Consider the following 20425-nt stretch of genomic DNA (forward strand, 5'->3'; position numbering starts at 1 on the left):
CGAGAATGCAGTCAGAGGCAATCCCGGAGCTGTTCGAGGCCCAGCACCCCGAAGAAGATGAGGACGAGTCGGGGTCGGAAGTGGACGAGTCTGACGTCGAAGAAATCGACGCTCATCAAACCGTGAGTGACGACGTCCCCTTACCAAAAAACCGACCCCGTTTGGTGTCGACCCCGCCTTCAAGCCCGGTCAGACAACCGAAAAAAGTTTCCGGCGCCCCGCCTTCGGGCCCGGCAACGAAACCGAAACACTCGGCCTCCCACCATGTCGGATCCGAGAAGCGGTCGACATCGACATCGGCACCGAAGCTCCATACAAAGGAAGGCTCGCAGTCGAAACATTCCATGCCGAAACATGCTTCGACGTCGAAGACTTACTCGACACCGAAAAAATCGGATTCGAGCAAGCTCTCGGTGCCGAAAACACAAAACACCTTTTGGAACCAAAAACTTCGGTATCGACACAGGAGCATCAGACATATCCAAAACAAAAGACTTTGTTTATCGATCCACAAACTGGCAAGGTGGTGACAAAACTACCTAAAAAGAGGAAGAATGAACAGTTGGACGACAAAGCTCTTCCTCCTGAAAAGAGAACAATGGGGACAAATACAACTCCTCCCCTTTCTCCTCAACCTAAAGACACACCCTCTTCTACTCTTCCTCACACTCTGCCAGCTATTCCTCCACCTTCTAAACCACGGCCATCTACACCTCAAACAGATGTAAAAAGTGACACAGGGGAGGGAGAACTTCCTAGGGATGACGACACTGCCCCAGATGAAGCAGACCCATGGGAAGATTATAACGCAGGGTCAGATAATGATAATGACCCCGAACTGTATCCCTCAAAACCTTCACCACCTGATGATAATACAGGTTTTGCACAGTTAATTAATAGGGCAGCAAAATACCACAAGGTAGACTTGCATACGGAACCTCAAATAGAGGATTTCCTTTTAGTTCAAGAATTTATATACCGCACTACTCGCCCAGAGGGTCTCAAGGCGCTTGGGGAGGGGTACATTATTTATCGAATAGCCAGGTTTTAAGTTCTTTTCTGAAGGAGATGTGGTTCTGTGTAAGGCGGAGGAGAGTGGGGAGTGAGTTCCAGGTCTTGGCCGCCAAGTAGGAGAAGGATCTACCTCCCATGGTGGATCTTTGGATACGCGGAACTGCGGCGAGGCCTTGATTGGAGGATCTTAGTTGTCGGGTGGGAGTGTAGAAGGATAGTCGAGTGTTGAGGCATTCGGGTCCTAGTTTGTAGAGGGCTTTGTGTGCGTGGGTGAGGAGACGGAATGTTATTCTCGGGACGGGAAGCCAGTGGAGGTCTTTTAGATGGCCGGAAATGTGATCTTGGCGAGGGAAGTCCAGAATGAGTCTCGCCGATGCGTTTTGGATGCGTTGGAGTTTTTTCTGTAATTTGGCTGTAATTCCGGCGTATAGGGTGTTTCCGTAGTCTAGTCGACTCGTAACCAGTGCGTGGGTGACAGTCTTTCTTGTCTCGGTGGGGATCCAATGGAAGATTTTTTTGAGCATACGAAGTATGTTGAAGCATGATGATGAGACGGCGTTGACTTGTTTGGTCATCGAGAGTGAGGAGTCTAGGATGAAGCCAAGGTTACGTGCGTGGTCTGTGGGTATGGGTGCTGAGCCCAGATCCGAAGGCCACCATTAGTCGTCCCAGGCAGAGGGGGATGATCCTAGGATGAGCACTTCCGTTTTGTCTGAGTTGAGTTTTAGGCGGCTGTTTTTCATCCATACGGCTACTTCTTTCATGCCTTCGTGAAGATTGGTTTTGGCGGTGTTGGGGTCTTTGGTGAGGGAAAGGATCAGCTGGGTGTCGTCAGCGTAGGAGATGATGATAAGGTTGTGTTTACGCGCGATGGAAGCGAGTGGACTCATGTAAGCGTTGAAAAGGGTGGGACTGAGTGAAGATCCTTTTGGTACACCGCAGATGACTTCGGTGGCCTCTGATTTGAATGGAGGAAGTCGGACTCTCTGGGTTCTTCCGGCGAGGAACGAGATTATGCAGTCCAAGGCTTGTCCTTGTATGCCGATGTTGCTGAGGCGTTGTATGAGGGTTCTATGACAGACTGTGTCGAAGGCGGCGGAGAGGTCGAGTAGGATGAGGGCCACTGTTTCTCCGTTGTCTAGTAATGTTCGGATGTCGTCTGTTGCTGCGATGAGGGCGGTTTCTGTGCTGTGTTTGGCTCGAAAGCCGGACTGTGAGGGGATCGAGGGAGTTGTTGGATTCGAGGAAGGCGGCGAGTTGGGTATTGACGGCTTTCTCAATGACTTTGGCCGGGAATGGGATGAGGGATATGGGGCGGTAGTTTTTAAGTTCAGAGGGGTCTGCTGTGGGTTTCTTCAGGAGGGCGCTGACTTCGGCATGTTTCCAACTTTCTGGGAAGGTAGCCGAGTTGAAGGAGCAGTTTATGACGTCACGGAGATGGGGTGCGATGATGGAGTCAGCTTTGTTTAAGATGTGGTGGGGGCATGGGTCGGTTGGCGAGCCAGAGTGGACGGAATTCATGAGGCGGATGGTGTCTTCAGTGGTGATTGGGTTCCAGGCGCTGAGGTTGTTAGAGGGCGGTTTAGGTTCTGAGGGGGGTGGGGAGGATTGCTCGTTGGAACTGTTTTCGAAGCTGTTATGCATGTCGGCAATTTTGTTGTAGAAGGAGGATAACGAGTCGCGAGGTCTTGGGAGGGAGTGATGTCGTTTGAGGCTGCGGTGGGGTTGGTGAATTCTTTGACGATGTTGAATAGTTCCTTGCTGTTATGGGCGTTGTTGTCGAATCGACTCTTGAATGCTGATTTCTTGGTGGATCGAATCAGCTGGTGGTGTTTGCGGGTGGCTGCCTTGAGGGTGGCCATGTTGTCGGCGGTTGGGTTTTTTCTCCATGATTTCTCCAGGGTGCGGCATAGCTTCTTGGATTTTTTAAGGTCATCATTGAACCAGGGGGCCTTTTTGTTGTTTTGTTTGGTGTGATGGTTTTTCAAGGGTGCTAATTAGTCAGCGCTGTGAGTGATCCATTGTTTGAATTTGATGGCAGCTTGGTTTGGGTCTGATGAGAGGGCGGGTGGGTTTTGGTTGAGCGATGTGAGGAGTTGGTCGGTGGTGATTTTGTTCCCTTTTCTTCGGGGGATAGGTTGTGGGGGGTTGTGGGTCGAGGTGGTTTTGTAGCTGAAGTGAACACAACAGTGGCCCGTCCAATGGAGAGCTGTGGTGTGATCGAAGGAGATGTGTTTGCTGGAGGTGAAGATTGGGTCGAGCGTATGTCTGGCTGCATGGGTGGGGGTGTCAACAAGTTGTATGAGGCCGAGATTGGCCAGGTTGTCCAGAAGGGTGGTGGTGTTGCTGTCGTTTTTCTTTTCCAGGTGGAAGTTGAGGTCTCCTAGTAGAATGTAGTTCTCGGAGGCGAGGGCATGTGGACTGATGAAGTCAGTGATGTCTTCGCTGAATTGTTTACGGGTTCCTGGAGGCCTGTAGATGAGGGTGCCTCTGAGTGTGGTCCTAGGGTCGGTGTGGATCTGGAAGTGGAGGTGTTCGGCGGTAGTAAGGTTATCGTCGAAGCTGGTCGTGATTTTGATGGTGTTCTTATGGACGATGGTGATGCCACCTCCTGTTTGGATGTTGCGGTCTTTTCGGATGATCTTGTAATTGTCCGGGATGGCAATGGCGATGTCGGGTGTTGATGATGCGTTCATCCATGTTTCAGTAAGGAATGCGACGTCCGGTGATGTAGTGTCGAGTAGATCCCAGAGTTCGGTGGCGTGTCTGTGGACCGAGCGGGTGTTCAGCAGGATGCACTTCAGGTGGTTGGAGTCGGAGTTGTGTTTGGTGTTGGTGGATGTAGTATGGGTCTTAATGCTGGTAAGTTTGCAGGAGCGGCAGGCGAAGGGGCCGTGGGTACGTCCCGGGGCAGCCTCGCAGCATTGTGGTGTATGAATTCAATGTGTATTGAAACACTACCTGCTGCACAAAGAACATCAGGAACACTACCAATGCTTAAGGGTCTCCTCAATCCCACATCAGACATATTCAAAGACCCTGTAAGGGCTAGGGTATTAAACCCAAGAATTGATAAAAAATGTAAGGCAGCCCCAAAGAACCTAATATTTATCAAAGGACAAATACCTCTGGACTCGCTAGTAGTCACAAACGCTCGTAAGAGAGCAAACTCATTAACTACAGGAGAAGCTCCTCCTCCTGACAAGGAGTCCAAGTTAATAGATGCCTCTGGCAAAAGAGAAGCATCCCAAGCAGCAAACAGCTGGCGCATAGCTAATACACAAGCTAATACACAAGCGCTACTTGCACGCTATGATAGAGCTCATTATGATGAGTTAGAAAAACTCATTACATATCTTCCTAAGGAACATCAAAAAAGGGCAGATCAGGTCATACAAGAAGGGAAGATAATAACTAACACTTCCATTAAGTGCGCCTTAGACGCAGCAGACACTGCAGCAAGATCCATGAACACCAGTATCAAAGGTACAAACATCCTTATTGAACCAGCCTTTTGATGAGAAAACACTTTTCGGCTCAGGTACAGATGAGACGTTGGAAAAGATGAAAAAAGTCACAGAAACGGCTAAGCCAATGGGAGCATTGCAACAGCCAACTGAAAGGGGTTCCTTTCGAAGGTCCACCTATAGAGGCGGATCAAAGAATACTGGCACAAGCCAGCAATCGACCTCTTTTACACCAACATCACCCAGAGGTAATTCTAGAGGCAGTTACAGAGGTAACAACAACAAGGGTAGAGGTCGCGGAAATAACATCAACCGCAACTCCCCTACCCTAAAACAGTGACTTCATACAGCTCCCCCCAGACCATATAACACCGGTCGCGGGACGTCTATCACAGTTCCTACCTGTCTGGGAAAACATCACATCAGACAGGTGGGTGAGACAAATTATCCAACATGGTTATTGCCTAGAACTCACAGCTACCCCACCAAACAACCCCCCCAAACAGCGTCCAATGAGTCAAGATCTAACATTGTTAAAGCAGGAAGTACTATCACTGCTACAAAAGCATGCCATAGAGAAGGTTCCACAACATCAACAGGGAACAGGGGTATACTCTTTACTTCCTAATTCCCCAAAAAGACGGGTCTCGAAGGCCAATACTAGACCTCAGACCTCTCGATGCATACATAAATTCTGAACATTTCCACATGGTCACGCTCCAACAAGTACTTCCTTTACTGAAGAAAGGGGACTTTCTTTCTACACTGGATCTAAAAGACGCTTACTTTCATATCCCAATTCACAAAGCCCACAGGAAATACCTCAGGTTTGTTGTAGAAGGACAACATTATCAGTTCAAAGTCCTTCCGTTTGGGGTCACAACGGCACCAAGGGTGTTCACAAAATGCCTAGCAGTGGTTGCAGCTCACCTAAGAAGACAACAAATACATGTCTTCCCTTACTTGGACGACTGGCTAATAAAGGCCAAATCACAAAAAGAATGTCTTCAAAACACACAAAAAACCATTCAATTGCTGCACCAGCTAGGGTTTACGGTGAACTACACAAAATCCCACCTGCAACCAAACAAAGTTCAACAATATCTAGGGGCTACTATAGACACAGAAAAAGCCAGAGTATACCCAATCCAGTCAGGATTCAAACAATGCTCACATTGATTCCAAGATTTCAACCACAACACTCACTAACAGCTCGAGTGTTCATGCAGCTATTAGGGATGATTTCCTCTTGCATACTGCTAATACCTTATGCCAGACTACAAATGCGTCCGCTGCAAGAATGTCTAGCAACACAGTGGAATCAGGTTCAAGGTCAGATTACAGATCTGGTGTTGGTAGACGACCGCACACATCGCTCTCTGAAGTGGTGGAACACAACAAACATTTCCAAGGGGCGGTCGTTTCTAGAACCAATTCCACAAGTGATACTAACAGTGGATGCATCGCTCACCGGATAGGGAGCGCATATGGAGAAATATTCAGTGCAGGGAAGATGGAGTGTACAGCAAAAAAGACTGCATATCAATCATCTAGAACTACTAGCAGTGTTTCTAGCATTAAAAGCTTTTCAAATGCAGATTCTCAACAAAGCAGTCCTGATCAGAACAGACAACATGACAGCAATGTATTATATTCAAAAACAGGGGGGGACACACTCTCTCCAACTATCCAGACTAGCGCAGGAGATTTGGAGATGGGCCATTCCTCAAAACATCTATCTGTTAGCCGAACACCTCCCAGGAGTTCAAAATCAGATAGCAGACATCTTAAGCAGAGAGTCAGAACAAATACACGAATGGGAACTGCACGACCAAATACTGCAGCCATTCTTCCAAAGATGGGAACAACCAGAGATAGATCTGTTTGCCACTCATCAGAACGCCAAATGCCAAAGCTTCGCATCCAGGTACCCACACTCAGGGCAATGCGTTCTGGATAAATTGGTCCAACAAATTTGCATACGCTTTTCCCCCTCTCCCACTAATTCCATTAGTGGTTCGAAAACTGCAACAACATTCAATGATAATGATACTAGTAGCACCCACGTGGGCACGACAGCCGTAGTTCACCACGCTCCTGCAACTCTCACAGGTGCCACATCAAAAGTTAAGAATATTACCCATGCACCTTACACAGAACCATGGAGAAATAATGCACCCAGATCCCAAACAATTGAACCTAGCGATCTGGCTTCTGAGGTCATAGAATTTGGATACTTAAATTTACCTCCAAACTGTATGGAAATCATTAAGCAAGCAAGACGTCCTACCACCAGAGCATGCTATGCAGCAAAGGGGAAAAGGTTTGCTGTATACTGTAACAGTAACAACATCAATCCTATGGACGCATCCACAAAAGATATTATTTGCTATTTACTACACTTACAGCAATGTAACCTTTCTTACACCTCCATTGGAGTACATCTTGCAGCTATAGCAGCGTACCTGCAAAACAGGCAACATCTATCCCTGTTTAGAGGGCCAGCAATAAAAGCCTTCATGGAAGGCCTCAAAAGAGTCATTCCACCAAGACTACCGCCTTCCCCGGTCTGGAATCTCAACATAGTACTCACCAGACTAATGGGACCACCTTTCGAACCTATGCATAGGTGTGAAATACAATTCCTTACATGGAAGGTGTCCTTTCTTATAACCATTACTTCCCTCAGAAGAGTGAGTGAATTACAGGCATTCACAATACAAGAACCATTCCTACAGTTACACCAGAATAAAGTGGTTCTTAGAACAAACCCAAAATTCTTGCCTAAAGTAATTTCAGCATTCCACATCAATCGACCAGTGGAACTGCCAGTCTTCTTTCCAAAACCATAGGCGGTAGCAGAAAGGGCCCTACATACATTAGATGTCAAAAGGGCAATATTGTATTACATAGAAAGAACACAAACTTTCAGAAAACCAAACAACTATTTGTAGCGTTTTCCCCAACACATAAGGGCAATCCTATCTCTAAAGCAGGCATTGCCAGGTGGATTGTAAAATGTATACAAATATGTTACATAAAAGCAAAGAGGACATTAACTGTTCCTCCTAGAGCTCATTCTACACGTAAACTTGGGGCATCTATGGCATTCTTAGGAAACATTCCCTTAGATGACATATGCAAAGCAGCAACTTGGGTTACACCGCATACCTTCACAAAACACTACTGTGTTGATGTGCAGGCAACACAACAGGCTAGAGTGGGCCAGGCTGTACTAAAAACTTTATTTCAAACTGTTGCAACAGACACTGGTGACCAGCGCTAGGGAGGTAACTGCGGTATAGTCTATTCCTAAATGTGCCATCTGCCGCCCATAAGCCTCGAAGGGAATATGCTACTTACCAGTATGCATCTGTTCTTGGCATAGAGGGCTGCAGAGTGGTACATGCCCTCCCAGCCTCCCCGGGAACCTGTGTCTGTTCCAACACTATCTTATTTAGATACACTTACATGGGCATCTCTTTCTGTATTCTATCATACTACTCCATCTAACCCTACTATGGCAAAACAATCTAAGGATGGTGCCGATGCCATGCGCACTAGCACCCAAGGGAAGAGTCATCGGTCTCGTGACTACAAAATACTTCTCCAAGAGAAAAACAAGTGCAATCATCCGAGCCCAACACCAGATGGCGATCTATTCATAAATGTACCACTCTGCAGCCCTCTATGCCAAGAACAGATGCATACTGGTTAGTAGCATATTCCTTAGCCCCTGTAGGAAGTCCTTTACCACTTGTAGCTGGAAAAAAGAAGGTTGGTTAGGAGATTTACGGTAAACCGTAATGGCTGCCAAATGTACCTTTATGGAGGAATATTTCAATCCAGACTTGGCCAAATAGAACAAGTATGGCAAGATGATGTCCTCCTGGCCAGTAATTGGACTCCAACCGTTGTTTCTACACCACAAGTAAAACCTCTTCCATTTCATAGAGTATGAGGATCTTGTGGAAGGTCTCCTTGACTCCCGTAGAATGTCCATGCAGTCTGCGGGGAGGTTTAAGTGTCCATACTGCAGGACTTCAGGAGCCATGTGGTTAAGCTGAGAGAGGGAAGGCTGGTATGCAAGATCTCCCTCCCCCCCCCCCCCCCCCCCCCCCCCCCCCCCCCCCCAATCTTGGTTAGAAGGTCCTGTCTGCATGAAAGTCTCCGGTGAGGGCGAATTGACAACTGCAACAGATCCGGGTACCACCATTGGCGAGGCCAGTCTGGTGCTATCAGGATCATCTTCATCCTGGACCGGAGGAGCTTTGCCACTACCTTCGGAATGAGAGGGAGGGGAGGAAAGGCGTATGCAAACGTCCCTGAACAGCTTATCAAAAGTACATTCCCCCTCGTTCCTGGTCTGTAGAACCTGGATGCGAAGGCGTGGCATTTTTTGTTTTCGTCGTCTGCGAAGAGGTCGTTGGAAGGATGACCCCCACTGCCGAAAAAATATCTGCCACTAAGTCGTTGTGAAGCACCCAGTCTTCTTGTTCTTGGAAGTGACGACTCAGCAAGTCCGCTCGAACATTCTGCTCTCCTGGCAGATGGACTGCCGTGATCGATAGGTTCCTGGCCAGTAGCCAGTGCCAAATCGCTTGGGCTTCAAGAGACAGAGGACGAGAACGTGTTCCACCTTGTTTGTTTAAATAGTACATGGTGGTTGTATTGTCCATTTGAATTAAAATTGAGTTTGATTGTATGGCAGGTTGAAAAGCCTTGAGAGCCAAGTGAACTGCTCTCAGCTGGAGCATGTTGATATGGTAGGTTTGCTCTTTATGGGACCATCTTCCCTGTGTCTGAAGGGGACCTAGATGTGCGCCCCAACTCTTAAGAAAAGCGTATGTGATAAGGGATTGCAGAGGCTGAAGAAAAGGAACTCCCAGTGAGATGTTGTGGATGCATCTACTAGAGGATGGACTTCTTCGCACTGGGAAATAGTGTAATCCGATCGTTCGACTGCCCTGATGCTTGATTCCACTAGTCTTCTAGGTCCTGCTGAAGTGGCCTCATCGTCAACCTGGCGTTGGGAATGAGGAAGATGCAGGAGGCCATTGAGCCCAGGAGAGATGCCACCTGTCGTACTGAAGGCGGAGAAGCTTGAAGAATGGTGTTGCCTTTCACTGTCATTGATGACAGTCTGTCCGCCGAAGGAAACACTTTTCCTAGAGCGGAGTTGATAGTGGCCCCTAGATAGTGAATTGACTGTGTGGTGTGGTTTGAAGGATCGACTTGTCAATTGACATGAAGTCCCAAACGGTGAAGTAAGTCTAGACGCATGAGAAGGTGCTTCCGCAGTAGGAGTTGAGATGAGTCCTTTAGTAGCCAATCGTCCAGGTATGGATAGACGTGTAGGCCTTGACGATGTAAGATGGCTGCTACTACCGCCATGCATTTCGTGAATACCCTTGGCGCTGACTTGAGACCAAAGGGTAAGACTTTGAACTGGTAGTGGTCTTTTCCTATTGTGAAACGCAGGGACTTTGTAAGTGTGGAAAAATTTGATGGAGAGACAGCATTCAACATTTTTCTTTTTTTACCAATCGTTCAAGAACCGATGGTCTAATATGGGTCTGAACTTGTTCGGCTGATCTCTTTTCCGGACAAGAAAGTATCTGGAGTAGACTCCTTTCCCTCTCTGCAGTGGGGGGACCTCTTCTATCGCTTACTTTACGAGAAGGGTCGACACCTCCTGACGCATGAGATCCAGATGATGCTGCTTGGATTTTACCGGAGGAGAGTCTTTTGGAGCCGTGCAGAAAAGTAGGGCGTATCCATTGCTTAATATATTTAGCACCCATTGATCTTTTGTTATCCTGCGCCACTCTTGAGCGTAGTGCGTGATACTTCCTCCCACTGGAGTACGCAACGGTGCTGGAGGAAGCATTGACTCATTGCTTCCCTGCTGTCTTTGATGTGGAGGTGGATTGTTGCTGGTGTCCTCCTCTTCCCCTCGAGGAGCGTTGGCCCTGGTACTGGGATTTCCCCTGCTTGCCTTGTGACCATTGAGGGATTTGAACCCTCTGTTGGTTTCCTTTCTTATTATAGGGCCTGTAACGCCTCCTGAAATCCTTCTTTTTCTCAAGGCCCACCGCCTTCAGAGTGTCTAATTCCGCCTTCATTCTTCCCATTTCCTCATCTGTATGGGACCCAAACAGAGAAGTACCTGAGAAGGGAAAATTCATTATGCGTTGTTGTGCATCGGGCTTCAGAGCAGTTAGGCGTAACCAGGAGGAACGACGTGCACAAATGCCATGGGCATAGGAGGGAGCTGCTAGAGACACGTCATCAGCTGCAGTGCTTATGACCTGGTTTGATACCTGAGCACTCTTGTGAATGATCTCTGAGAAGTCCTGCTGATCTTCTTTCGGAAGCTTCTCTTTAAAGCGCTCCAAAGAGTCCCACAGGGAGCTGTCATATCGCCTTAACAGAGCTGCTGCTTTGGAAAGTTGCAGTGAGGAGGCCGCTGAACCACAGGCTTTTCGCCCCAAGCATTCTGAGCCTTACTATTCTTATCAGGAGGAACAGAGGACGAGGATGCTGCTGAATGTGTTTTCCTCGCTGCTGCAATTATCACTGAATCAGGAGGAGGATCTGATCTCTGGAAGAGAGGTTCCGATGCAGCTGCCTTGTATTTCTTTAAAATTCTCGCAGGAGCCGCATTGGCGGTGGCCGGAGTTAGAAAAACCTCCATTACCGGTTTGATGAGACCTTGAAATAGATCTTTGATGCAAAGTCTCAAAGATGATGGATGAGTTTGTGTAGTGGCCATGGTGATGTTCAACTTCTGTGCTCCTCTAGAGAGCACATCATGGAAAGTATTGATATCATCAATAGGAGAAATCCTGCTAGGCGGACTCTCTGTGAGGGTGGGAGGGTAATCCCTCTTTGAAGAGTGTGTTGAGGAAGACGACCAAGACGGTGTATGTCGCCTTTTACGATGGCCATGCGTAGACCTGCGCTCAGAGGATCTGCCCCGGTGCTCTCTGGTGCGAGTGTGAGGTGACTTGTCCACTTCTTGCACCAATCGCTGTAACGGGGATCTATGTAAAGGGCTCGAATGTTCAGCCGCCTTTTGCGCAGCACCCGCTGGACACTGGTTTCCAGAAATGCAGGGGTTGCAGCCACCTGGGAGAGAGATGTACTGAGGGAGATCTCTGTCTCTTCGGAGAACCTCTTGTAGGAGAACCTACAGGCTTTTCAGGATGCCTGGATGCACTGTGAGTAGATGCAATTGTCTGGGGGGAACTTCTGACAGAATGTGAGGAGGGCCCACGGGTTCTTGAGCGCGACCTCCATCGCGAAGAACGACGAGACGTCGCAGGCGAGTGCCTAGACGTAGATCTGCTCTGTGTCACCATAATGGGAGAGACTCTAAATGTGGAATGTCTCCTCTACGTCGGTCTTTCTGAATGCCTCGATGTCGAATGGAATGACGTTGAATGCCTGGAGCCTCCAGATCTTGCTCTTGAAGGTGAGCGTGTTCGTGATCTCCTTGATGTCCGGTTCGACAGGGAAAGCCTCCTCGACGACGATTTTCCTAGTCTCGATGTCGAATGTGAAATAGGAGATCTAGACCTCGACGTTGAACGTCGCCTCGACGGAGAAGATGGTACCTGTCTCGACATTGAACGCCGTCTGGATGACGTCGACGGAGAGGTATGCTTCGACGCCAGTTGCTGAACCTGCAACGGCAAAAGGTGACTCGATGCCGACAATTGCCTGGTTGACATCGACAGAGATTTATGCTTAGACGTCGATAGCTGGTGGCTCTGCGACGACTGCTGCCTCGATGCAGATCATCGCCTGGTTGACGACGACGGCGGAGGCAGTGACGTACCTGTGATCCTCGACGACGACCGGTCTTCTCTCGGCGGCGAGCCCGCCGTTGATGGTCTTCTTGTTGCCGTTTTTCACACCAAAGAATCGATTTGAGGCGCTGAGCCCGACGCCAATGGAGTGCCCACTGGATTCTTACTTGTAGAAGGCCTCTCCTTCTTCAGTGGCGACCTGCCTCTGGAGGAAGATCTTCTCCATTCTGCCAGTCCACAGATGTGAATCTTCTCCCTGTCCTTCAAAGTTCTTTTGGACAGGTGCTGGCAATGTTGGCAAGTGTGAGGATCATGGTCAGAAGGTAAACACAATATACAGACCGGATGAGAGTCTGTTTTTGCCTTCTTCTTGCAACAGGAGGGGCAAGGATGTATGTATGTATGTATATGTATAGGCATTTATATAGCGCACTACTTACCCGGAGGGTCCCAAGGCGCTTCGACCGCTGCGAAACCCTTCCTGGCTTCCCTGGGAGATGGTCCCTTAATGGGTATCTCCAGGGTGAGACCAGGCATCCCCGGCGGTCTGGTGGGGCCGTTAGTGAAGATGAGGCAAGCTAATGCCCAGAGTTGCCGAGTGTGAACGCTGATCAGAGTGGGCACCGGAGTGAGAGAATTATCGAGTCCGCTGACCCTTGTCCAGAAACCTGCCGCGCCGGGAATCGAACCCTGGTCCCGGGCAGGGAAGGAATTTCTGTGGGAAAAACAATGCTCAACCCCTCAAAAAATACCTGAAAAGTACTTCAACACTTAAAATTGTCGAAGGAAACAAGTTTCGCCACAAAAAGAGAGAAATATTCTGACAAAAATCAGAAAAAAGTAGAGCCGTAGAGACCAGGGTCCTGTCAGAAGGAGTCGGAAAGCACAACTTACCTAACTATCACCCCTGAGGCATGATGGGAGCTAGGGGTCATGGCTGCCTAAAGGCACGGTGCCAGTTTTTCTGATACTGTTTATGCAAGTTAGCTTTCTACTCTATGGTTTCTTCTACAATGCAGCCTATGTGCTGACAATGCTTTCACTTTCCTTGCAGGATTACCCTTTCGACTGTATAATAAAGCAGTTTTCAAAGGTATTTTTCTTTCTCCCTACTTTATTGGAATGTTTTATGTGCAAAGACTTCTATTACAGCATTGTTCAGCTTTTCCAGAGAGGATTGCATTGTATATGTTTATATATATATATATATATATATATATATATATATATATATATATATATATATTCGCAAAAAAGGAAAACCAGCACTCCGCTCTTTGGAATTGTAGATTTATTAAGGCGCTGTAACAGTGTCTTAATAAATCTACAATTCCAAAGAGCGGAGTGCTGGTTTTCCTTTTTTGCGAGAAGAATCATCGGGACCCGGTCCTGGCCCCGAACCAAGCACCGACTTGAAGTTGTTCCCTCTGCGACGGGATCGTTTGAGAGTAATATATATATTTATTTATATATTTCTATAGCGCAAGAATCGAGCCCGAAAGGGTTATCTCCGCGCTTTGACAGCAACAGGCTGTATACAATACATATAACAATAACAATATATATACTATCAGCCCGCCCCAGCGTTGCCCGGGGCAGAAGGGGGCTGGGGGCAGCATTTCAGGCTTGCATGCACCTTACCTCAGCGCTTGCTCCCAGTCGCACAAACCCTGGCCCCCGCTCCAGTCCGCCTCACTTCACCGCCCCCCCACTACTCTCACTTAAATGTCTGCACCAAATGTGAATGCTGTTTTAAAACCTATCATTTATTTTGCTATCCCGCTCCATTCCGCCTCACTTAACGCTCCTCCCGCGTACTTCACCGCTCCGCCCCGCGTTTCACATACCTCATGACGCTGCAGTCTTGCTACGTTCGCCACTCCTCCATGCGCTGTTGTCCTCCATTCCGCTCCAGCCGCTCTTCCCCGCGGTTCACGTACCTCATTCCCTCCAGTCTGGCTAAGTTTTCCGCCCCTCCTCGCGTTCCTGTCCTCTGATGTCAGCACGCACGTTGTTAGCACACACGGCCGGCGCTACTTCTTAGGGACTACTTTTTTTTATTGTTTATTTTTTAAATAACGTGTATTTTTATTTTTGTTATAGCCTATGTCCATCTACTGGATCCCCCCTTTCCAACGCTGTATTGGGTGTTGCGATTGGTGGTTTACTTTTCGAGTTTACCTGGCTCAAAGGACACAGTTCTCTCTTTATAATAGTAGTATAGAGTATAGATATGTATATATACATATATGTAGAGCTACATATATATATGTTTTCTGGGGTTCCGCACATGGGTGGGAATATTCATGTGCTTATAACTATTGATGAGGATCCCCTGGAAGAGAGCTTGCCAAAACCCTGTAGGGTAATCTTACGGCCCTTTACCTGTGGGTAAGAGTCATCAGGCTGCCCGTCTTAGTGGGGAGCTGGGCATCGTCCCTCACAAGAAGTAAACAGGAATCAGCTGGGCTGGAATTTCGGCATGGGGGGGGGGGGGGGGGGGGGGGCCTCTCCGTGCCAGCAAAGTTTTCCTCTAACTGAACAAGAGAGTGATGTCTTTGATATAATAAACATCACCTATGTTGCCATGCCTCTATTGTTGATGGTATTGGGATAGCACTGTGGCTGAGCAGACAATAACAAACAAGAACATTTTGCGCAGTACGCTTATTCCTTGTACAGAATGATCATAATAATATGTCCACAAAGTGGCAATGTAAGCAAATTAATTTAAGAGAATATTATCCTGCACAGGCACGCAATTAAATGTGTCAAATGTCGTTGTTCGAGAAAAGATGTCAAGTTTGAACGCGAACATGTAAAATGGTGGTATTCTCGCTCGAGCATAATGTGACCACGTGATCCCAGTAATGAGGAAATCCCTGGTTAGACCGATGTCCTCCGATACGGCTGCACCTTCGGGGGGCTGCCTGTCACAGCAGCTGGCCAGGACCCCGCACTGAGTCTGCATAACCTCTATCTTCATGCGTGGTAATTTTGAAGCGACAGTTGATGGAATTTGATCTTCCTCCTGAAGTAGTAGGTGTCATCCTGGCTGCCAGATATCCCTTGACTAAAACAGTTTACGCAAGTTGAAGTTTGTTGTTCTGAGTTCGTCCCCGTATATGCAGCCTCTACAGAAGGGTGTTTGACAACTGTTTTCTCTTTTGCTAGCCCAACAAGACCGTGTTGTGGTAGCGGTTAAAGTGTGCAGTTTGGCCTTTTCAGCCGTCATTTGTTTACATATTCAGCGATTTTCATTCAAACTACCAGTTGTGATGCATTTCTTTTAAAGGGCTGTCCCATATATTTCGGCCAATGCCATTTGTGATGCCTCACTGGGACTTTAATCTGGCTCTCACTTTACTCATGTCTACCCAGTTTGAACCAGTAAACTGCTGATATCTGCGCCTACTTAGTAGGAAAACGACATTCCTCATAGCGATTACGTCCATTGGTCGCATGAATGCATTACAGTTGCTACGATCAGCAGAGGTACAGCATTAGCCTCCCTGACTAGCTAGTCCTTAAGACGAAGGCGCCATTTCTCCTGGAAGTTATGCTTTTCTACATAGGGCAGTCTATCGCCCTGCAAGCTTTCTTCGCCCCCAGCTTGACCCAAAGAAAGCACCAAAAAACATTGCATGGACGATCAGCTTCTTGTTGGGTTCTCTGAGGTGACAAAGGGGAAAGCTGTTGAGTAAAGAGCCATCGCCACATGGATTGTCTAGTGTATCAAGATCTGTTAAGGACTAGCCAAGAAACAGTCAACAGAAGGCATAGGTTCTCATTTTACAAGAGCAAAGGCTTGTGCATGATGTGCCAAGCTCGTTCAATTGCCAGGCTGCTACATGGGCGTCTCTCCATACGTTCACAAAGTACTAATGCTCGGTCTGGCAGGAGGGCCATTTTGCCCTGACTGTCCACAGACCCACCTCCTATGGAGGTACTGCTTTGTGTCTGTATACAAGATGAGGAAGTATACTCCAAAAGGATAGGTTGGTTACCTCTCGAAATGCTCTTTCTTGGGGATACTGTAACTACAAGATTCCTCACAGACAAACCCACATTTCTATTACATGGATTGGGCTTATCTAGTCCGTACTAAAAAGATTCCAATCAAGAGTTCCACACACTGACACAATCTGATTATCGAAGGTTCTTTGTCCGACAGCACAGTCAGGTATCTGAAAGAAACTGACCTCTGCACAGAGGTGGAGGTTATATAAGGTTCCTGACCTCCCATACTGGGTTAGACTTGCCCTAATTGGAGCCGCACGACACCACCAAAAAGTGAGGGGATTCCTGAATAAAATTCTCCAAATCCAGTCTAGCGCGCCTGGGGATATTCACAAGCTGAGCAATCTGCGGCTAGATTGAGTATGCACCTGAGTTACAGAAGATAAGTAATTTGCACTTTGGCTAAAGATTGCCATACGACACTAATGAGGGACTTCTGATAAGTTTCTTTAAAGGGCATGTATTTGATAAGTAATGTATACATGCTTTGTAGCAGCATGCTAAGAAAGTTGTTGGAATTGTATTGCTCTAAGCTCTGGAATGATCAGTTGTGTGAACTGTCTTCTGATACAGTAAGCCTAATTATATAATAGCATTTCATACTTTCTTTAGCATGGTAAATTTGAAATATTTATTCTTTTCTTTTTGTTTAGGATGAGGAAGAAGAGCTAAGCTTGTGTGGAGCTTAGTTCATCCGCATTTTATTCTGGGTAATAAAAAATAAAATAAAACGGATACCTGTTTTCCACTGCTAAAACTGAAGCACCACTGTGTGAGAGCAACAGGAGAGAAAGAGGACGACGAGAGAAACCAACCAATCGAGAGAGCGAGCGACACGGAGAGTGAGACCACTGCTGGCACACTGAGACAAGGCGAAAGACAGAAGAGAAGAGGAAACTGGAGAACTGGTCTGCGCTTCCTTGGGAAAGACGGGACCCGATTGTGCGCATCAGCAAAAATGCTACCATCAAATCGCCCTAATAGAATTGAATGGTCAGCTGAGACTCTGCTCCCCCCAGCCCAAATAAGCTAGAGAGAAGGGCCTTAAGCGATCACCACTCTGTTCCACTTTTCTTTGAGAAAAGCGTAGGATTTTCAGTGCAGGAGAAGAAATCTTCATCTCATAGTTGTTCTCTTGCATAGAAGCTGAATATAGCACTGCATTGGTGGCATTTCAGGAGCAGAAAATCTTGAATCAAGTATGCTATGAACCTACCGCAAATGGCTCGCATGGTGTCAAGAGCTCAACTTTGAGATGTAGGTTTTGTTTGAAGGTGACATTGTTGCCTTCATGTCAAAATGCCATTGTGGGCACCACTCAGAATGGGTTGTTCACTAAAAGCTGGTTTAATCCAACTTTTGATGCAAAGGTGGACTCAAGTTTTAGAAGTAGCTTGCATCTTCTATCTTGACTAAGGATCAGGGAGATCCTTGTTCAGAAGTGTTTTAAAAGTTTAAACTTTAATTACCAACATTGCAGGGAATGTTCAGAGTAATTTAAAGTTTGCAGCAATGACTTTGATCAGTCTTCTCCCTAAAACGGAGAATATTGGGAATAACCAAATGGAGCTTGAATGCTCTTCCAAGTGGAGGGTTTTTCGCTGTTTCCAGTCTGCTGCAATGAGATACTGTCAGAATGATGTGAAAATTAGTTTTTTCCATAGCGCGTGCAGTATGCTCCGAAAGAGGATGGTCTTCTGCACCCTTCAGCCCTCAGCGGAAAGATCGATAGAATCCTGCATTAAAAAGCCCCTGAAATAGGGATGAAGTGGTGGAAACTGCGGATTATATAGGTATGGAAGTAAAGACTCTACACAATTTTGAAGCAGGTTAAACATGGAAACGCAGGCTGTTGGTAAGAATACCTATACAGCGGGGTACAGTGAACAGAAGGGTTTGGGGCTTTTGCACGACATGTACTTCAATGGTTTAAATCAGACAGCTGAATGAGTCCATGTAGGTCATCAAATAATGAAATGGACACTTCATTCAGGAACAGGATGCAGCTTTGTCATCAGTACTGGTTTTTGTAAGATGAGATACTTAAGGTGCAACATGAACTAAAAGCAGAGCACAGGGGGGAAAACTTCAGATTTTTTTAATGTACTCATGCTGGTGGTTAGAAGAACCATTAGATAAGAAGTGAAATGGGAACATTGAAAGCATTTTCTTACTTTGTAGACTATTTTAGATTTTTCACAATTGCATGCATACCAAAAGATTTCCAATGGCCCTTTTTAGCCTACCCTAAATAAGATTAATCTGCTGTGAATCAGACTTCAGCTAGGCGAGTGTCCCTGGCTACAGGCATTTGAAAATAGTTTCACTTTAGTTTTGTACACCAGAGAACTCTTACATAGATAATTTTTTGTCTTTGGTATAAAACGAAAAAACATACACGAGTGCACAAAAATTAAACGACTAAGCTGGTTCTTTTAAACATACACATTGTAATAACAGATTGCACCTTCTGGTAGATGTTTAGGACACCTAAAGAATACATTCTGCAACCATTATCTGACTGTCCGATAGTTTCAGTTGTACAAACTCTAATGGTATGCATATTCTATGCCTGTAAGACTTGAGCTGAACACCACACAAAAATAGAATTCTAATTAATTAAACTGTTTTTCTGCCTTTCAGCTAAAAGATAGCATAGGCTAAATTTGCAAACAAAAATAGTTTATAAAACTATACCCATTCTCCATAGTAAATACGCCTTCAAAATTTAGGTTTATTAAACTGTCAAGCAAGAATGGGACACAGGCAACTTTCCTTCCTGTAAGATGGACTGTTTAATTTATTGACATTAAAGAAAATCTTTTTTCATTTTGTTTCCTTTGGGTAGGCTGCATTAGTTGCGTATGTAGAACTTTGAAATAGGCTAGAGCTGTAAAATGCTTTGTGCAATGCAAATCATTGGGTAAAGTAAACCTCCTCCCCTTTATTTCACTGGTTGGAATGCTTGGCTCTGCTAGTGCCGTTTTATTTTTCCCTCGTAGTAGCTATTCTGAGTTTTATAAATCTATTTACATCAGTGCCACCACTGTTATCTTTTTTTTAATTTTATTTTTGTCTGTTTGTTTTAAATCTGTTAGTCATCAATAAAATATGATTAATAAACATCTATTGCATTCAAGCCAGTCTGTATGTTAATTTTTAGTTTGATCTTTTTTAGAGATGGAAGCAATATATTTACACTTTATAAAACAAAAAAAGTGATTGAGATTTTTGTTATTTTTTTTTACAGAGGCATTGTGTACCCAAACATTTGGTATGGAGTTAATCTTAAGTGTGTGGTTAAAAATAACCTTTTGCCACAGGGATCCTATACATTTAAAACCTACGCAAAATTGTAGTCTGGTTGGTCGGGGGGGGGGGGGGGGAGGTATTTTGTTTGTATGCTATGCTTAAAAAAAATATGGGTTCCACAAATGTCATTTCTGGCACAACTGATATTGCAAAAACCACAGTTGATGGACAGAATGCAGAACAATGTCATACATTCACCCCAGTACAGAGATCTGGGCCTAAATCCATCGTTTTTTTGCACTCACACCACCCCAGTTCAGACATGCAAATCAGTCTTGACCCTGTGCCTCACGTGAACAGCCCAGCCCGAACTGCCAAGCCATGTCTTTCCTGGACCGGAATCAAGCATCCTAGGGCCGGTTTCTGGCTATCAGCCATCTTCAGCCAGGCCCAGATCTCTGTACTGAGGTGAATGTCTGACATTGTTTTGCATTCTGTCCATCAACTGTTGTTTTTGCACAACTGATATTGAGCCAAACCCCAGAGTGTGTCTAGGGAAAATGTAACTTTTATCTCAACTGTCAGTCTGTGAAGTTCAGTAGATATGACTCTGATCTATTTTGCCCTTGTCTTCTAAAGCGTGCCTCCTTAAAGATCAACTTTTAACAGTTTTTTCAAGTTGAAGATTCCAGTTGTTTTCACATCTACAAGGTACCTTTGTTAAATGTTTACAGTTGTGACCTTTGCCGTCCAAGCCACCAGAGATACTGTGTTTGAAACTTTAACATGTGTTCAGCCGTATTTTGGGCAAATTATATCAAAAGGAACTGGCTAAAAGTGCGGTATAGGTCTTAAGGA

General features: G+C 46.1%; 1 protein-coding gene across 3 annotated transcripts in view; it reads left to right on the forward strand.

Annotated features, from left to right (window-relative positions):
- The window catches only part of UPF1 (UPF1 RNA helicase and ATPase), a 382560-nt gene extending 363106 nt beyond the window's left edge, over positions 1-19454 (forward strand). For all 3 annotated transcript variants that reach the window (XM_086947036.1, XM_086947037.1, XM_086947035.1), the window contains exon 24: positions 16969-19454. The gene's annotated coding sequence lies outside the window, so the exon portion shown is untranslated. The remainder of the gene's footprint in view (positions 1-16968) is intronic.
- The last annotated feature ends 971 nt before the right edge of the window (positions 19455-20425 follow it).

Source organism: Lissotriton vulgaris, chromosome 12, assembly GCF_964263255.1.
Source record: "Lissotriton vulgaris chromosome 12, aLisVul1.2, whole genome shotgun sequence".
NCBI classification, from domain to species: Eukaryota; Metazoa; Chordata; class Amphibia; order Caudata; family Salamandridae; genus Lissotriton; species Lissotriton vulgaris.